Genomic DNA, 15081 nt, shown 5'->3' with positions numbered 1-15081 from the left:
TTCAGCTGAGTCACACCAGCGCCTTGGTCACAGCCTGGGATCTCAGATGCCCCACGGGTTTTAACACAGGCAAGATGAGTCCCGTCTACTGCACGCTTTTCCTGGGATTGTGGCCTTCCATGTTCATTCCATGGGAGACATCTCACCATAATTTAACACCTGTGAATGACGCGTGTGCCTCCCTTTCATCCCCAAAACCGTCTTCCCTTCTGCTCCCCTGCCGAGAAATCTCACCCCAATAGGTCTCGAAGGTGAAGCATTTCCTGCAGGGCAGCCCTGTGTTCGTGCTCTCGGAAATCACCGCACGCGTCCCTTGGTACAGTCCTGTCAAGACGTCTCCTTCTGCAGGACCTCATGCCACCAAGGGACAAATCCACCCTGCTCACGAGTTCCGACTTCTTTGCCCTGTGATTTCGTGACCCCACGAAGACCCCAGATGAACCGAAGTTCTGATATCCTGAAATGGGTGTGACATTGACTTAATCTCTGAGGGCAGGAACAGGGGTGGAATGAGTGAGGACCCTCCCTGCCCATCTGGAACACCTTTTAGGGAAGGAAAGTCTTTGCGTCATTCCCAGTAGGGAGGGCAGCTGAGGGGCGCGAGAGATTTTAAGACCTGGCATTTGTTTGCTGTTCTCACATTTTGTAACAAGTTTTTACTTATGGTGTACTCTACCCACACACCTGCATTTGAGTCTTGCATATAACCAGGGAATATATATATATACATAATATATACATATATAACACATTATATACATTATATATACATATACATACAAAATATATACATATACAAAAAAATATATACATCATATATACACATATACATGACATATAAACTATATACATAATATATAAATATATACATATACAAATATATACAATATATATGCATATATACATTTTATACATACATACATAATATATACATTATATATCATATGTACATATATACATGACATATAAGCTACATATACATCATATATATATACATCATGTATATACATTATATACACATAATATATAACATATATATACATTATATATATATGTCCGCACATGTATATATATCTGTACGTATGACTGCATGTCTGTGCTATTTAGTGATGTAATGACAGAGTTCCGGTAGGATAGCCCAGGAAACGGAGCGACATTAACCAGCTTGGGAAATTCTAACCTGGGGCATCATCACGCCTTCACTGACAATCACCCCAGTCTAGACGTGTCCTGACCACCTCTGGTTTGCAGCAGGAAGCACGTACGTGCTTGAAATATTCATCCTTATCATACACGTGCAGGACACGAAGACTTTGTTTCTGCCCAGCTTCCAGAACTGACATTTTCTTAGATCCCAAACGGATATTGAGTAAATCACACTATGCCAGACGTCACTGGGGGAAGCTAGTCACCGAGGGAGCATCACTGAGGGAACACAGAGGACATAGTCGCCACCCGAACGTGGAGTTCTTCCGGGTCAAACTTGCTAAGTCGAAAGATTTTAATTCTCAGGTGCATAACCCCGCACATACCTTCTTCCTCTATACATTGAACTTTGTGGACCAGCGTGCCTAATAACACTGACGGAGAAAGTAAATGTTTTCATTTTCCATAACCTGAATCAAGTATGCACAATTCAGATCAGCTGTAATTATCTGGACCTCTGAAGCAAAACTCTCTTCCTCTCTTCTTTCTTTCTTTCTTTCTTTCTTTCTTTCTTTCTTTCTTTCTCTCTCTCCCTCTTTCTTTCTTTCTTTCTCTTTCTTTTCTCCCTCCCTCCCCCCAGAGGTAGAGTTCAGTGATTCATCAGTTGCGTATAATACCCAGTGCTCATTACATCACGTGCCCTCCTAATGCCCATCACCGAGTTACCCCTTCCCTCAACCCCCCTCCCCAAACCCTCTTCTTCCTTTCAAAACTACCGAACATCATGAAAGCAAAGCACACCCTAGACTTAAAATATCTGTGAAAATTGCAGATTTCCCCCTTAATTGCCACTGTACCCAGTTGCCTAATTGTTGCATTTCTCATAAAATGCTGGGGCTGCTCTTTATCTCTCCTAGGTGTAAATGTGTTTCTCATCTTCCTAAATGCGTTTGCATTTTTCATTGTTGTTGCCCTCAGTGTACTGAGTGGAATATTGCATACTGCCCAGTCTGTGAAGAGGAAAGATATAAACATAAACAGCGCATCTGACAGTGTGTGACCTGGTCTGAGGTCGTGCATTCAGTGGAAACCAGCCCTGCACTTGGAGGGTACCAGCGCGCTCGACGGAACTTCCCAAGTCAGAGACTCAAAGGACCAATGCAAGGCTTGACCAGCTCTGCTTGGGAATTTCCAGAATCGCGTATGTCCAAGGCGGGCCATCTGACATTGTGATGATATCCCAACGCATTCCCTAGGACGGAACACAGCGCTTGCCGGATTCTAAGCATCACGTGAGAAAACATTGTTCCCTCACGTCGCCTGTGGTTACACCGGCGTTCTTGGCAACCTCAGTAAGTCTGGGAAGAATTTCAGCCCCACGGAGTGGCTTTCTTGCCTCTGAACATCAACCTACTTTGGGACAGGAAGCGAGCTGATGCCAAGTTGACATGGGACAGCTTTGCCCGTGCTCGACTTGCGTTCTTCGGTTTTGGTTTTTCATGGTGGCTGTCACACACAGTTCCATTCGTCTCAGGTGCACGACAGAGCCATGCAATGACGCCATACGCTGTGCTGTGCTCACCACACCAGCAGCCAGCGCCCATCACACGCAACACTGTTACGACACCGTGGACTGTATTCCCTGGGCGGTACCATTTATTCCTGGGACCGATTCATTCCGGACCTGGCAGCTCTCCCCCGCCTCCCCTCCTCCCATTTTGCCCTCCCTCCGTAACTCCACCCCTCTGGCAACCATCACTTTGCTGTCTGTACTTACGGGTCTGTTTCTGCTTTTTTTGTTTGTTCATTCGTTTTGTGTTTTAGATTCCACATATAAATGAAATCATATGGGATTTGTCTTTCTCCACCTGACTTGCTTCACTGAGTGTGATACGGTCCATCCATGCGGTCTTGAATGGCACAGTCTCAGCTGTTTTTATTGCTGAGTAATATTCCATAATACTCCACCGCGTGTCTCTGCGTGTGGGGGGGTACATATGTACCGCTTCTCCGTCCATTCCTCTGTCCATGGACACTTGGGCTGCCTCCATGTCTTGGCTGTTGTCAATAATGCTGCAATAAACATAATGATCTGTTTGTCTTTTCCAATTATTATTTTCATTTTCGTTGGGTAAATACTGAGTAGTGCAATTGCTAGGTGGTGGGGTAGCTCTATTTTCAGCTTTTTTGAGCTTGCACTCCCAGCAACAGTGTAGGCGGGTTCCTCTCTCTCCGCATCCTCGCCAACACCTACTGTTTCTTGTCTTGTTGATTCGAGCCATTCTGACAGGTGTGAGGTGGGATCTCATGGTGGTTTTGACTGGCATTTCCCCGATGATGAGGGATGGGGCGCATCTTTCCATGGGTGTGCTTGACTTGGTTCCGATGCCATGCCACCATGACTGCCAGCCTCTCTCCCAGACATGTGTCTGCTCTACGCCGGCGTGGGGACGGAGTCTCATCAGCCTTCCCTCAGCCCAGCCATCCACCCACTATCTGCGATTATTCATCCAGCACTCACCAGTGGCTCCTTCCCGCCTTCCTCTGGCCTCAGAGGAGAGCAAATCTCTGCATTTCTGTTTCCCATTTGTTTTCCCCCTTTGCTACCAAGGCCCATGCACTTAGCACTCCCTGGAGTTCTGTCCCTTCACTTGCCCAAATGCTCTCATATCCTGTCTTGCAAACCACAAACGAGCCAGTGTAATTTCCACCCAGTAGAGACCCAGCCGCCTGTATCGGGGGCGGAGGGGCGGGTGGTGAGGCAGCTGAAGACACGTGGCTCCAGCTTCTGCAGAAATTGGCAAGAGGCAAGAGGAATTGTCCCAGTTTGCTAATGAACATACAGAAGGAAATTATCTTCGTTGTTGGGCTGTTGCCTGCAAATGTGTCATGTTCTTATCCACATCGTTATGAGACTTGATCAACTGGGAAGTTTAACTATTTTGGAGGCACTGCTTTGCTCTATAGTGATGTCTTTGGAAGGGGGGATGCGTCGGAAATATCTGGAGATTCTTTTTTTTTTTTTTTTCCCAAAATCAGATGGTTAAGATTCTCCCCTTTTTGCCAGACCTGCTAAACCAGAATGCCAGGGGTGGGGCTGGGTGCCTGAATTTTGATAATATTCTCCCTGGGACTTCGATTTACAGGCCTGGGTGTGAACCTTGCAGTAAAGAGCTGGGATATCTGTAGTTAGGGCTGAGCTTTATGATTCTATAAACTCTTAAATTTGGGATGCGGGGGTGGGGGTGGCAACAAGCCCAGATGTCCCTTAAAGCTCAGCGAATAGCTTGTTAGAAAAGTAGATTCAACTGTGAGCTAAAATACAGTTGACCCATGAACAATGGGTGGGTTAGGGGCACGGACCCCCCAAACAGTTGAAACTCCACGTGTTGCTTTTCAGACTCCCCAAACACTTAACCACTCATACCCTACCATTGACTGGAAGACCTCACAGTAACACAAATAGTCCGTTAACCTATATTTTATACGTTATATGTATTACATACTGTATTCTTACAGCAAAGTAAGCTGGACAAAAGAAAATGTGAATCAGAAAATCATAAGGAGGAGAAAATCCACGAACGGGGCTGTGCTGTATTCATTGAGAACGATCCACATGTTGGCGGACCCATGCAGTCCACGGCCGTGTAGTTCAAGGGTCAACGGCAGATCTTTATTTGTATTTGCTGGCATGGAAGCCTTGGCCTCAGAAAGCACTGTCACATTGGAGCTGCCAGTGTATGGCCCCTGTTCTTTTCATGCCTTACCGCCTCTCCAAATACCTGTTGTGTTTTTCCTTTTCATGCCCAGAAGGCCCAGCGACTTCTTCTTGTCCCTCTTAAATATCCAGAAGCAGTTCACGTATGGGTGAGTGGAGGACCTCTGCACACTTAATGCTCCCCGTCCCACATCTGGGCCACCATCACTACCATCGTACAACGGTATATAGTCTGCGTTCCATGGCATTTACGGTGACCCTTTGGAAAGTCTCATTTCTTTGGTTCACAAGAAAATCTATAAACGTCCTAAGGCTGCCCATTGGATGGAGAATGCATTCGGCCCTCAGACATGGTGAATAGGGTGAAGATTAATTACATAAGCTTTTAACACAGGGACCAAACCACTTGGATTGGGTTACTGGTAGAATAGAACGAGGAACATCAAAGAAGTGTAATTCATTAATGCCTCCCAGATTTGCAACCCTCCTGCTCTGAGTCCTCCCACGGACTCAGAGGTTCAGTGTTTAGACACATTCCAAGATGTGGGCCTTCAGTCGTAAGGTTGAGAAAGTCAATAGGATGCATCAGGTGCCATACTTCCACTTCTGGTTAAGATGGAAGTAGTGGACTTACCCTCCAACTTCAACCACTCAAGAAACAAAGAGTCAAAGTGTATGAAAGAACAGTCTTTAAGACCGGACAGTAGGCACTTACGAACAGTAATCCCCAGGAGACAGAAGAACAGAGCAGGTGGAATCCTTGTCTACTGGGTCACCACACAGCACCAGCAGGACCTGGCCTTCAAGAGAGTGGAAGGAGGCATTGGGGCGCCCAGCACATTCCTTCCATAGCTCTTGGCTGTCACGTGGCCTCATACCACCATAGCTGCAAGGGAGGTGGGGAAAAACACCCTCCAGGGCAACTGTGAGCCCAACAGACCCTCAGGGGCTCTATGACCAAAAGGACAAAGGGAAGAATGGAGTGGAGTGGGGCGTGGGAGTGTCCCTGTCTGCCACTGTCCTCAGGGGGACGATGAGGACAAGGGAAATGGCAGTGGGTGCAGCAGAAGGAGCAGATTGGAAAGGGACGTAGGAATCGGTGGGACTTTGGGAAGAGTCTGACATGAGCACAGGACAAGGGGCTGAGCAGCTCCTAGAAGATTCGCTCTTGACTGTGGTTTTTTCGGTTGGGAAGGAAGTGGTGCCATGTTTCCTGGGGCAGCATCAGAAGAACCTGGAGCCCGGCTGACCTGTGGACGGGTGCCGAGGGATGGCAGGAAAGGAGGGAGGTCAGTGTGTGAAGACACTCGCTGCTGAAGGGAACGAGACAGAATGGACAGCAGCCTCACAGAAGGACGAGGTCAAGAGAAACCGTGACGGTGAAGACGGGGCCGTCGGAGAGCATCTGCTGCTTTCCGGCAAACAGTGCCGAGCACCATCTGCCATCTGGTATTTATGCAGAGTCGGGGGAGGGAAAGGCCTAGAAGGAGCCAGAGCGAATGTCCGGGAGGTGCCTCTCCGGGAGGCCAGCGTGGGCGGCAAGAGAGTCGGGAGGGTCAGATGTCTGTGGTCAAGACATGACTCACCAGTGGTGGCCAGGGATACTGGAGGGCTGAGGACAGTAGGCTTCAGAGGGGGACGGGACTCCCACCGGGGACACGTGCTTCCTCCCGGGTCCGCGATGCCAGGCTTGCACCTCCCAACAGCCAATGCCACCTGCCTTCTCCATCGATGACACCACCCCCAGAAGCCACCTCCATGCTTATGAGTCAGCGCCTCACGCCCCCGATACGACGACGGGATGGTCTCACTGATGCACTTTGATCCTCCTCCAAGTGCTTTTCCTTGGTGTCCCTGAGAGTGCTGAGTAAGCCCCACAGCCCCTTTCCTTTCCTTCTCTTTGTTTTTTTTTCTTAACAGCCCAGAAATCCCCAAGTCCCCTCATTCTCCAGGAATCAGACTGATGTCATCAGAACCTCAGCATGTGCTTTCCATTAATGATGGAAACTTAACTTCTCATGACCGAAGGAGTTTATGAGAAACTCAAGGGTGTACCCTAACATGTTTATGATTGAAAAAAAAATGACCATTGTCATTGGGAAGATCGTCTGCAGATATTAAAAAAATTCTACAAACGTTAATAAGAAGAGACTCTGTACTCTTTCTATCAAATATCCCATCGTCTGTAATACGACCTGCTGTGTCAGGCTATGAAAGCCGGAGAGATGTAGTGCTAACACCATCTTGATGTCATATGGAGAGGTTGAATATATGTCAATTATTTTTAAAATATGCACCATTGACAGAATCTAGAAGTTCCAGATGTTAAAAGAAAAAAAAAAAGTTTATCCCCTGGAGTTTTGTTGGAATCCTGTGGTGTTTATTCATGTCCCGTCCCTTAGTAAGACCGTTTATTCCCTTGTTGGAGAGAAGTCAGTGATGGTGAAGGCATCTCCTTCCCTATGTTTCAATGGCCATGAAACATTTTCTTCTTCCCCGGACACTTGACATTTGCTCACCTTTTCTCACACATTAACACGTTGGACCCATAAGCGTGTTAAAGGCTGCCTTGCCTCTTGAGTGGGGTCTGCTCCTGACACGTAGGGTTGTTTTTGTTCAAGTGTTCAGGGACACGCGCTGGCCAGAAAGTCACCGATTCTTACCTTGTAAAGGCTCATCGTGTCTTCCAGGAGAACGAAGAGCAGAATGGGAACAGGTGTAAGAGATCACTTAATGTTCTCTTGGAGAGACAGCATGAGTGGGGGAATGGCTGGCTGGGGTCTCGTCCCAGTTGGTCCATCTAACCTCTTGGGACCTCCCTGAGCTACCTATAAACTCTACGGGGAAGGGTCCCAAGCTCCATTTCTGTTCAAACACTGCTTGGCTTTCTTCAAGCAGAGAGACTGCACTGAACTACGGTGGCCATGCCTCCCTGCTCCTGCATTGTCCCAGATGATGCTGGGATTGGTCACAATTAAAAAACACAACAACAACTCAATTTGCCCTTCCAAACTGTGGCAACTTGTTCCTCTAGGAGCCTGAAAATACGTTCCCCAGGTCTCCATCTCTAGAACCTGGGAATGTGACCCTCTTTGGAGAAAGGGTCTTTGCAGGCTGTCCACATCTGAGCTCAGCCTTGCCTAAAAATCTACCCATTCGGGACTTGGCGGGGATGAAGGTCCGCAGCAGAATCCAAGGAGGGAAATCCTTTTCTGATGCATGCTGCGGGTAGAGGGGGTAAGGTTGCCTGATGCTTCCAGTCCTGCATCCTGAGGGCCCCGGGCAAATCTCATCCAGATTCCTCCCCAGCAAGGCTCAGAACTGGCAGACTCTGAAGACTGACAGGTTGAGGTGAGTCACCAGCAGAAGCTGGAAATAAGTCCTCAATCTTTGTATTTAGGTCAGTGCCTCCCAAAGTACGGAGCTCTTCATCCATTTGGCATATCTATGTGAGCAAAACTGGCATCTGACCACAGCCTCTGCCAACGATGGCAAAAGAGTGAGGTCAGCCTTGAAAATAATTTTCCAAATGCGTTGGATCTCCAGATTCTCTTAGGATACAAAGCTAGAGTCCCTCTATTAACAGCCTAAATATGTTTCCCAAGAGCATCCCAGGAGCACACCAGGAGCACGTGAGCATCTGCTCTAGTAAATGAGAGACCAGAGGGGATGAAGTAGGGAAGGCCCCTTCCTCAGCGTGGCTGCGCGTTCCTTTCGGAGGTGTCCTTACTGGATGGTTGCCAGTTCTTGTTAGCTGAATATTCTAGTAACCTGAGAATTTTAAAAGAGTTTGGTTTTTAAAGTTAGGTAGCACTGTCCTATCCAAATTGCAACGGTAACTGAGTGGAAGTCACTACCATCTAATTGCGGGGGTTACCTTCATAAGAAGCTCAACAGCATGGGCATAAGTATAAATTCATATAATATGTAATGCACTTTACATATATTAACTTTTTAAAGTCTATTGATCATCTATCTCTTACTTATCATATGTATCAATTCTCATCTATCTACCATCTATCAAATTTATAAATTTCCCATTTAACCATGTCTATCATCTATCTATCTATCCATCCATCCATCCACCTATTATTTATCTGATCTGTATACTCATCCATCCATTGATCCATCCATCCATCCATCCACCCATCATTTATCTACCTATCCATCCACAGTCTATCTATCATCTGTCTATCTATCTATCTATCAATCATCATCTATCAATCATCTATCTATCATGTATCCATTCATCCATTCATAGCTAATATCCTCAGTGACTCTGCTATTATTCTCATTCTTCAGATGAAAAACCACATGATAGGGTCATGAGTTACCTTAGGAAGGTGTCATTGTCCTAAGAGATGGAGCTGACACCTGGCCTCTCCTACCTCTTTCATTAAAGATGTGTGTGTGATTCACAAACCCCTGGAACGTTTTATCTACTTCAGAGGCACCATTACACCACATCAATTGGAGACATCAGTTATGTTCAATTTTGTTGTTCTGCAGAATAATTTAAGGTAATTCAGTTGGCATTATATATATCCACCAGATACTTAGTTTTATTAAAACATAACTACTGCTGTGTAGAGTCCCTTGAAAAGACCTTTTAACCAAGTTTTTTGAGTGTGTGAAATAGTTCTGATAGATGTTGGAAGGTAAAATCACATTCGTGACCTTCCCAAGCACAGAGTTCCATGGGAGGGGGGATCTCCATATAGTCGGCTTCTCCTTAAGCCCATATGAGCCCATGTACGTGTCCTTACACTTACCTCGGAGAGGGACACCAGCGCTTACTCTCAAGGCCAAATTTGGTTCTTTATTTTACTGCTGATGTAGTAATCACTTACTATCTGATGGATATCAACCTATTTTACCTGTTATGCATGTGTTTTTTAAACATCTGTTAGTAATATTCCCACTCTTTCCAGCAGTCAGGACCTAAAGGACTTGATTTCACCGTGGGAGGTAGCCCAGCCATCAGAGCCCTGTGCCCATGGCAGGTGGAAGTATGTAAAAAATAGTCTACCTCCCCGACACCAAGGGTCTTAGAACAGCAAATGGGAATTATTTGTTGTTAGCATATTGATTCATTGTATTAATAGTATGTCAGCTTATTAATTTATTACAATTAATATAATTAGCATATAATTTATTATATATAGTATATTAATCCTGGTAGTATATGAAGTTATTATAGTACTATATTAGCTTACTCTAATCCCGATAGTGTATTAATTTACTATACATAGTATAGTAATCTTGATAGTATATTAATTTATTATAGTATATTCATTATAATACTGATAGTATACTAATTTATTATAACCCTGATGGTATATTAATATATTGTATATAGTATATTAATCCTGATAGTGTGTTAATTTATTATAGTTTATTACTTTATTATAATCCTGATAGTATGTTATTATATATAATATATTAATCCTGATAGTATATTAATTATAGTAGTGTTTAATTTATTATAATCCTGATAGTATTTTTATTATAATCCTGATAATATATTAATTTATTATATATAGTATAATTAAACCTGATAGCTATTAATTCATTATAGTAGTATATTAATTTATTCTAAGTGTGATACTAAATTAATTTATTATAATCCTGATAATATATTATATTAGTTTATTATAATCAAAGGATTCCAGTAGACACTTGTTCCTACAAGGAAGCCATAACCAAAAGTCACTCACGATAACATTGTCTAAACGGCATATAATTACTTTTGGCAGGTGGTCACGAGACCAGTGGGTTTGCATGCAATAATCTCATACAGTGGTCCCGATGACCTAAAATGATCTTTTGCATGCAATGTCTCCTGAGACTTCACAAAGACACTGCATTGTTCAAATCCAGAAACTCTACAGATGAGCAATGGGGATATTTCTGTGGCTGGGATCAGTCTGACCTTGAAACATTTCCTTGGCTAAAATGATGTGAGGGATATGGAAGTTGCAGGAGACTGTGTGTGCGTGTACGTGCATATGAGAGAGAGAGAGAGAGAGAAAGGGACAGGAAGGATGCTCATTTATAGGGACCATATTAGCTATATTGAGAAAGACTCCCCACCCATTCTGCCATGAGCCCCCTTGATAGGGTCATAATCATACTGTTCTCCAGGCAGATTATTAGGGTTTATACATATGTCCTTTCTCAGCCACAGAAAATGTGGGTTTTCCACGGCTTTGCCAATTGATATGACCTTAAAATGCCATTCATTTGGGTCAAGCTACCATGTGAGAAATACAATATTTGGGGATGAGGGCTGGAAAGACCACTGCTCCCAGATAGCAAGGGTTTTATTTTATTTGACTATGTTTGCAATTCTCCAGAAAAATTTAATCCAATGATGATGAAAACTTTGGAAGGCAGACTATATAAAAATTTACTCTTCCTCCATCTCCTTGACCTGAAATTTGTTAGTATATCCCTGTCAACCACAATTTTCAACTCAGCCTGGACCATCCAAAAGGTGAATTCTGGACCCCTTCTGTTGTACTTCTGCACAGAATTGCTCCCTCTAAACAGCACTGTGTTATTATGCACAGGGGGTTAAGATGAAAATATTTATAGCAGAGTGTATTTACAAATTGTGTCACTCTCTTCACTGTAAGGGAATTAATGAAGACATGTTTGGCATTAATGACTCAGATATGACTGGAACAGCTTTCCTTTGTGGGAAGGAAATGTTGAGAAATCGTTGTTCATATAACAGGTGAAGTCTCACTTTTTCCCTTGGCTGCCAGGAAGCTCGTAAGTCAATTATCTTTAAAAGTCTTGTCATTGTGGTGGACAGGGATATATTTATATAAACAGATTTCAGGTCAAGGGGATGGGGGAAGAGTAAATTTTTAAATGTGTGCCTTCCAAGAGTTTCATTATGATTAAAGTTTTCTGAAAAATTGGAAACATATTCAAAAGTAGGGAGAGGGGTGCCAGGGTGGCTCAGTTGGTTCAGCATCTGCCTTCAACTCAGGTCATGATCCCAGGGTCTTGGGATGGAGCCTGGTGTTGGGCTCCTTGCTCAGCGGGGAGTCTGCTTTTCCCTCTCCCTCTGCCCCTACCCCCTGCTTGTGCTCTCTCTCTTTCTCAAATAAATAAATAAAAACCTTTAAAAAAAAAAAAGTAGGGAGAATAATCAATTGGATTGCCCCATGCATCCATTATGTCCACTACTTACCAACCCATGGGCAACCCTGTTTAATTTATACCCATACCTGTCCCCTCCTACAACCCTCACACTTACCTTGAAGCTAATCCCAAGCATGGGACAATTGCATTCAGTTATTTAATTACACCTTATTTTCTTGTGCGTAGCGTTAAGCACTATACACAATACATTAGGAATACATGCAAATTTCCAAAACTCATCTTCTTGCACAATTCAGTCAACTTGTGCCAATATGCTGGCCTTTGTGCTCAGTCCCAGCCTTGGAAACCAACCCAAGACCATCCCTTAGTGATAGGAGGGTGTCCGATTGTCTGGTCTTGCTATGGCATTGATGGCCCTTATCTGAGTTTCTCCTTTTCTTGGACCCGATAACATTTTCCAGAGTGAAAAGATGCAATTAAAAAAAAGTCTATCTCATGATTGGACTATTAGTAAGATACTCCAGGAGCCAGATGAGACAAATAATTCTTTTTTGCCCCCTGTAATAATTGGAACCATGACTCATGGCTCCATTCCCCAAGGAGGCATGCCATCATCTTCTGGGATTCTGGAAGGAGAGTCCGTTCTATGCTAGCATGAGATGAGTTTGTATGTCTGCAACCTGCTTGGATCAGGAGGTGAGATGGGCTTGATGCTTCCTGGTACTTTCCCCCTTGTCTATGAACCTAGAAGCCAAGACACCATATTGACCAGTCTTGCTCCGCCATCTTTTCTTTTCTTCAAATGCCATTGCTGCTTCGATGACTGTGCAGTTTCCGCTGAGCTCTCAAGCTTGCATGTCCATGAGGCGCTGACACATAAATCATCATCCCCACGCTCTCCTAAATCAAACACAAACGAGGCTGTCGTGTGGAATGTGCGTCGAGTTCATAGCTGCTGCTGGGTCTATAGTCTTGCGAAATTGGTATTTATGGTTAGTCCACTTAAGCAATTATGATCTTCTCGGTTTTTGTGCACTTGGCAGGGGGGAAGACATGCCCTGGCTGCTTGTAGAAGTAAAAGTAATGGACTGTGTTTTCCAAAAGTATTGACTCAGAGCATTGGAAGCTGTTAAGTGTAGGACTGCTTGATGCTAGTTAGGAAAAATGGGAAGGCAGGAAGACCACACCCATGGCTGGGGCCCGTCCACGGGTGGCATGGGTGTTACAGAGGACGGATTCTCAAAGTGGAAAACCCTCGTTCACTAAGCAAAAAAGGGAGAAGGTCTATGGAACCCCAGAAGAGGGATTTGCAGGAAAACGTGTCTGTTGTCAAAGACGGGGGCAGTTTATAATAGATTGTTTCTTAAGCTTTTGGGTCTCCTCTTGACTTCTGCTCAAAACTGTAGGGCATGGCTCGGCAATCCTTTTCTGTAAAAAGGGTAAATATTCAAAAAAATGGCTTTTGTTTGCCCTCTGTATGGTCTCTGGTGCTGCGTCAACTCTGCCCTGTAAGCGAGTAAGTGGATACAGACAATATGTAACCCGTGGGCAGGCTGTGTTCCAATAAAACTTTATTTATGGACACAGAACACCATAATTTTCAGGTGTTGCAGAAGAGTGTTCTTTTGACTTTTCTGCAACCATTTAAAACAATGCATGAATTAATCTTAGCTGACGTATAACAACAGGCAGCTGGCAAGGTTTGGCTCACGGGTCGTTAGTTCCCAACTCCTGGTCTAGATGACTTGTTTTTGTCAGGGATCTTCAGACAAACAGAACCAACTTGATATATACATAAGAAGAGATCTCTTCTGGGGAGTTGGCTCACATGATTATGGAGGCTGCAAAGTCCCCCCACCTGCTGTCTGCAAGCTGGAGGACCTTCCAACTTGGCTGCCCAGACAAGAAGATGAGAAGCGAATGCTCCATGTCCCAGGCTTCTTGGCATCTGGGATCCTCACCTGAGCCTTCCAGGTAGATCTGCTGTCATTGCCTGAGGCCCAGAGATGAGCTTTGACACTCAGTGGTCACAGCAGAGGAGCTCATCTTCCTATCTGCATCGTGGCAGGGGGAGATCTCATTCTTCTGGGGATGGCAGAGGAAGAGTCCATGGTCCCATCCTGACATCATGGGGGCAGAAAATGGCAGGGGGAGCTGTGTGGCTTCCACACAAAGGCCCCACGACCTGTGGGTGTTTGCCTTTATTTTATGGACCCTGGTACCATCATTCCCATCTGTGAACCATGCATCCTGGTCCTCCGACCCTTCCAGGGCTTGTTCATTCCCTTTAATAAGGTCTGGGTTCACATCTCTGTTTTTATAGAAGTACAGTTGACACACAATGTTACATTAATTTCGGGTGCATGATGTAGTGATTTGACAAGTCTACCCACTATGCTATGCTCCCCACCTGTCGTAGACACTGCCTGCACCATACAACACTATTCCAGTACCACAGACTATATTCCCTGTGCTCCACTTTTCACCCCCGTGACTTTTCATTCCATAACTGGGAGCCTGTATCTCCCACTCTGCTTCTCCCATTTTGCCCATCCCCCCACCTCCTTCACTCTGTCAGCCACCTAGGTGTTCTCTGCATTTATGGGTCTCTTTCTGCTTTTTGTTTGTTTGTTTATTCCTGTGTTTTGTTTTTCAGATTCTACTTGTAGGTGAAATCGTGCATCATTTGTCTTTCTCATTTCGCTTCACATAATACCTTCTAGCTCCCTCCATGTTGTCCCAAATGGCAAGATCTCATCCTTTTTTTATGCCTGAGTCATATTCTGGATGGTTCTCTTCTTAAAGGGCCCCAATCCTCCCAGCTATTCGTAGGAAAGAAATAACCCCATTTCTTTCCCATGATGGTCGTGAATGACTCGGAAGTCACATTTCCTTCCTGCTCACATCAGCCAGACTGGTTCTGGTCCCTGAAAGTCAGAAGTGTGTCCACAACAGCAGCTGGTATTCACTGGGTATCTCCTGTGTGTCAGGCACAGTCTTCTAAAAGGATCGCATTTAAAGTCCTCAACGCTCCTGGGTGCGGAGGCTCTTAGGGCCTTTGTTTTTTGGATGAGAAGATTAATTTTTAGAGAGGATAAAAG

The sequence above is a fragment of the Ursus arctos genome, chromosome X (genome assembly GCF_023065955.2).
Source record: "Ursus arctos isolate Adak ecotype North America chromosome X, UrsArc2.0, whole genome shotgun sequence".
In the NCBI taxonomy this organism is placed as follows: Eukaryota; Metazoa; Chordata; class Mammalia; order Carnivora; family Ursidae; genus Ursus; species Ursus arctos.
This window is presented reverse-complemented; position numbering follows the sequence as displayed.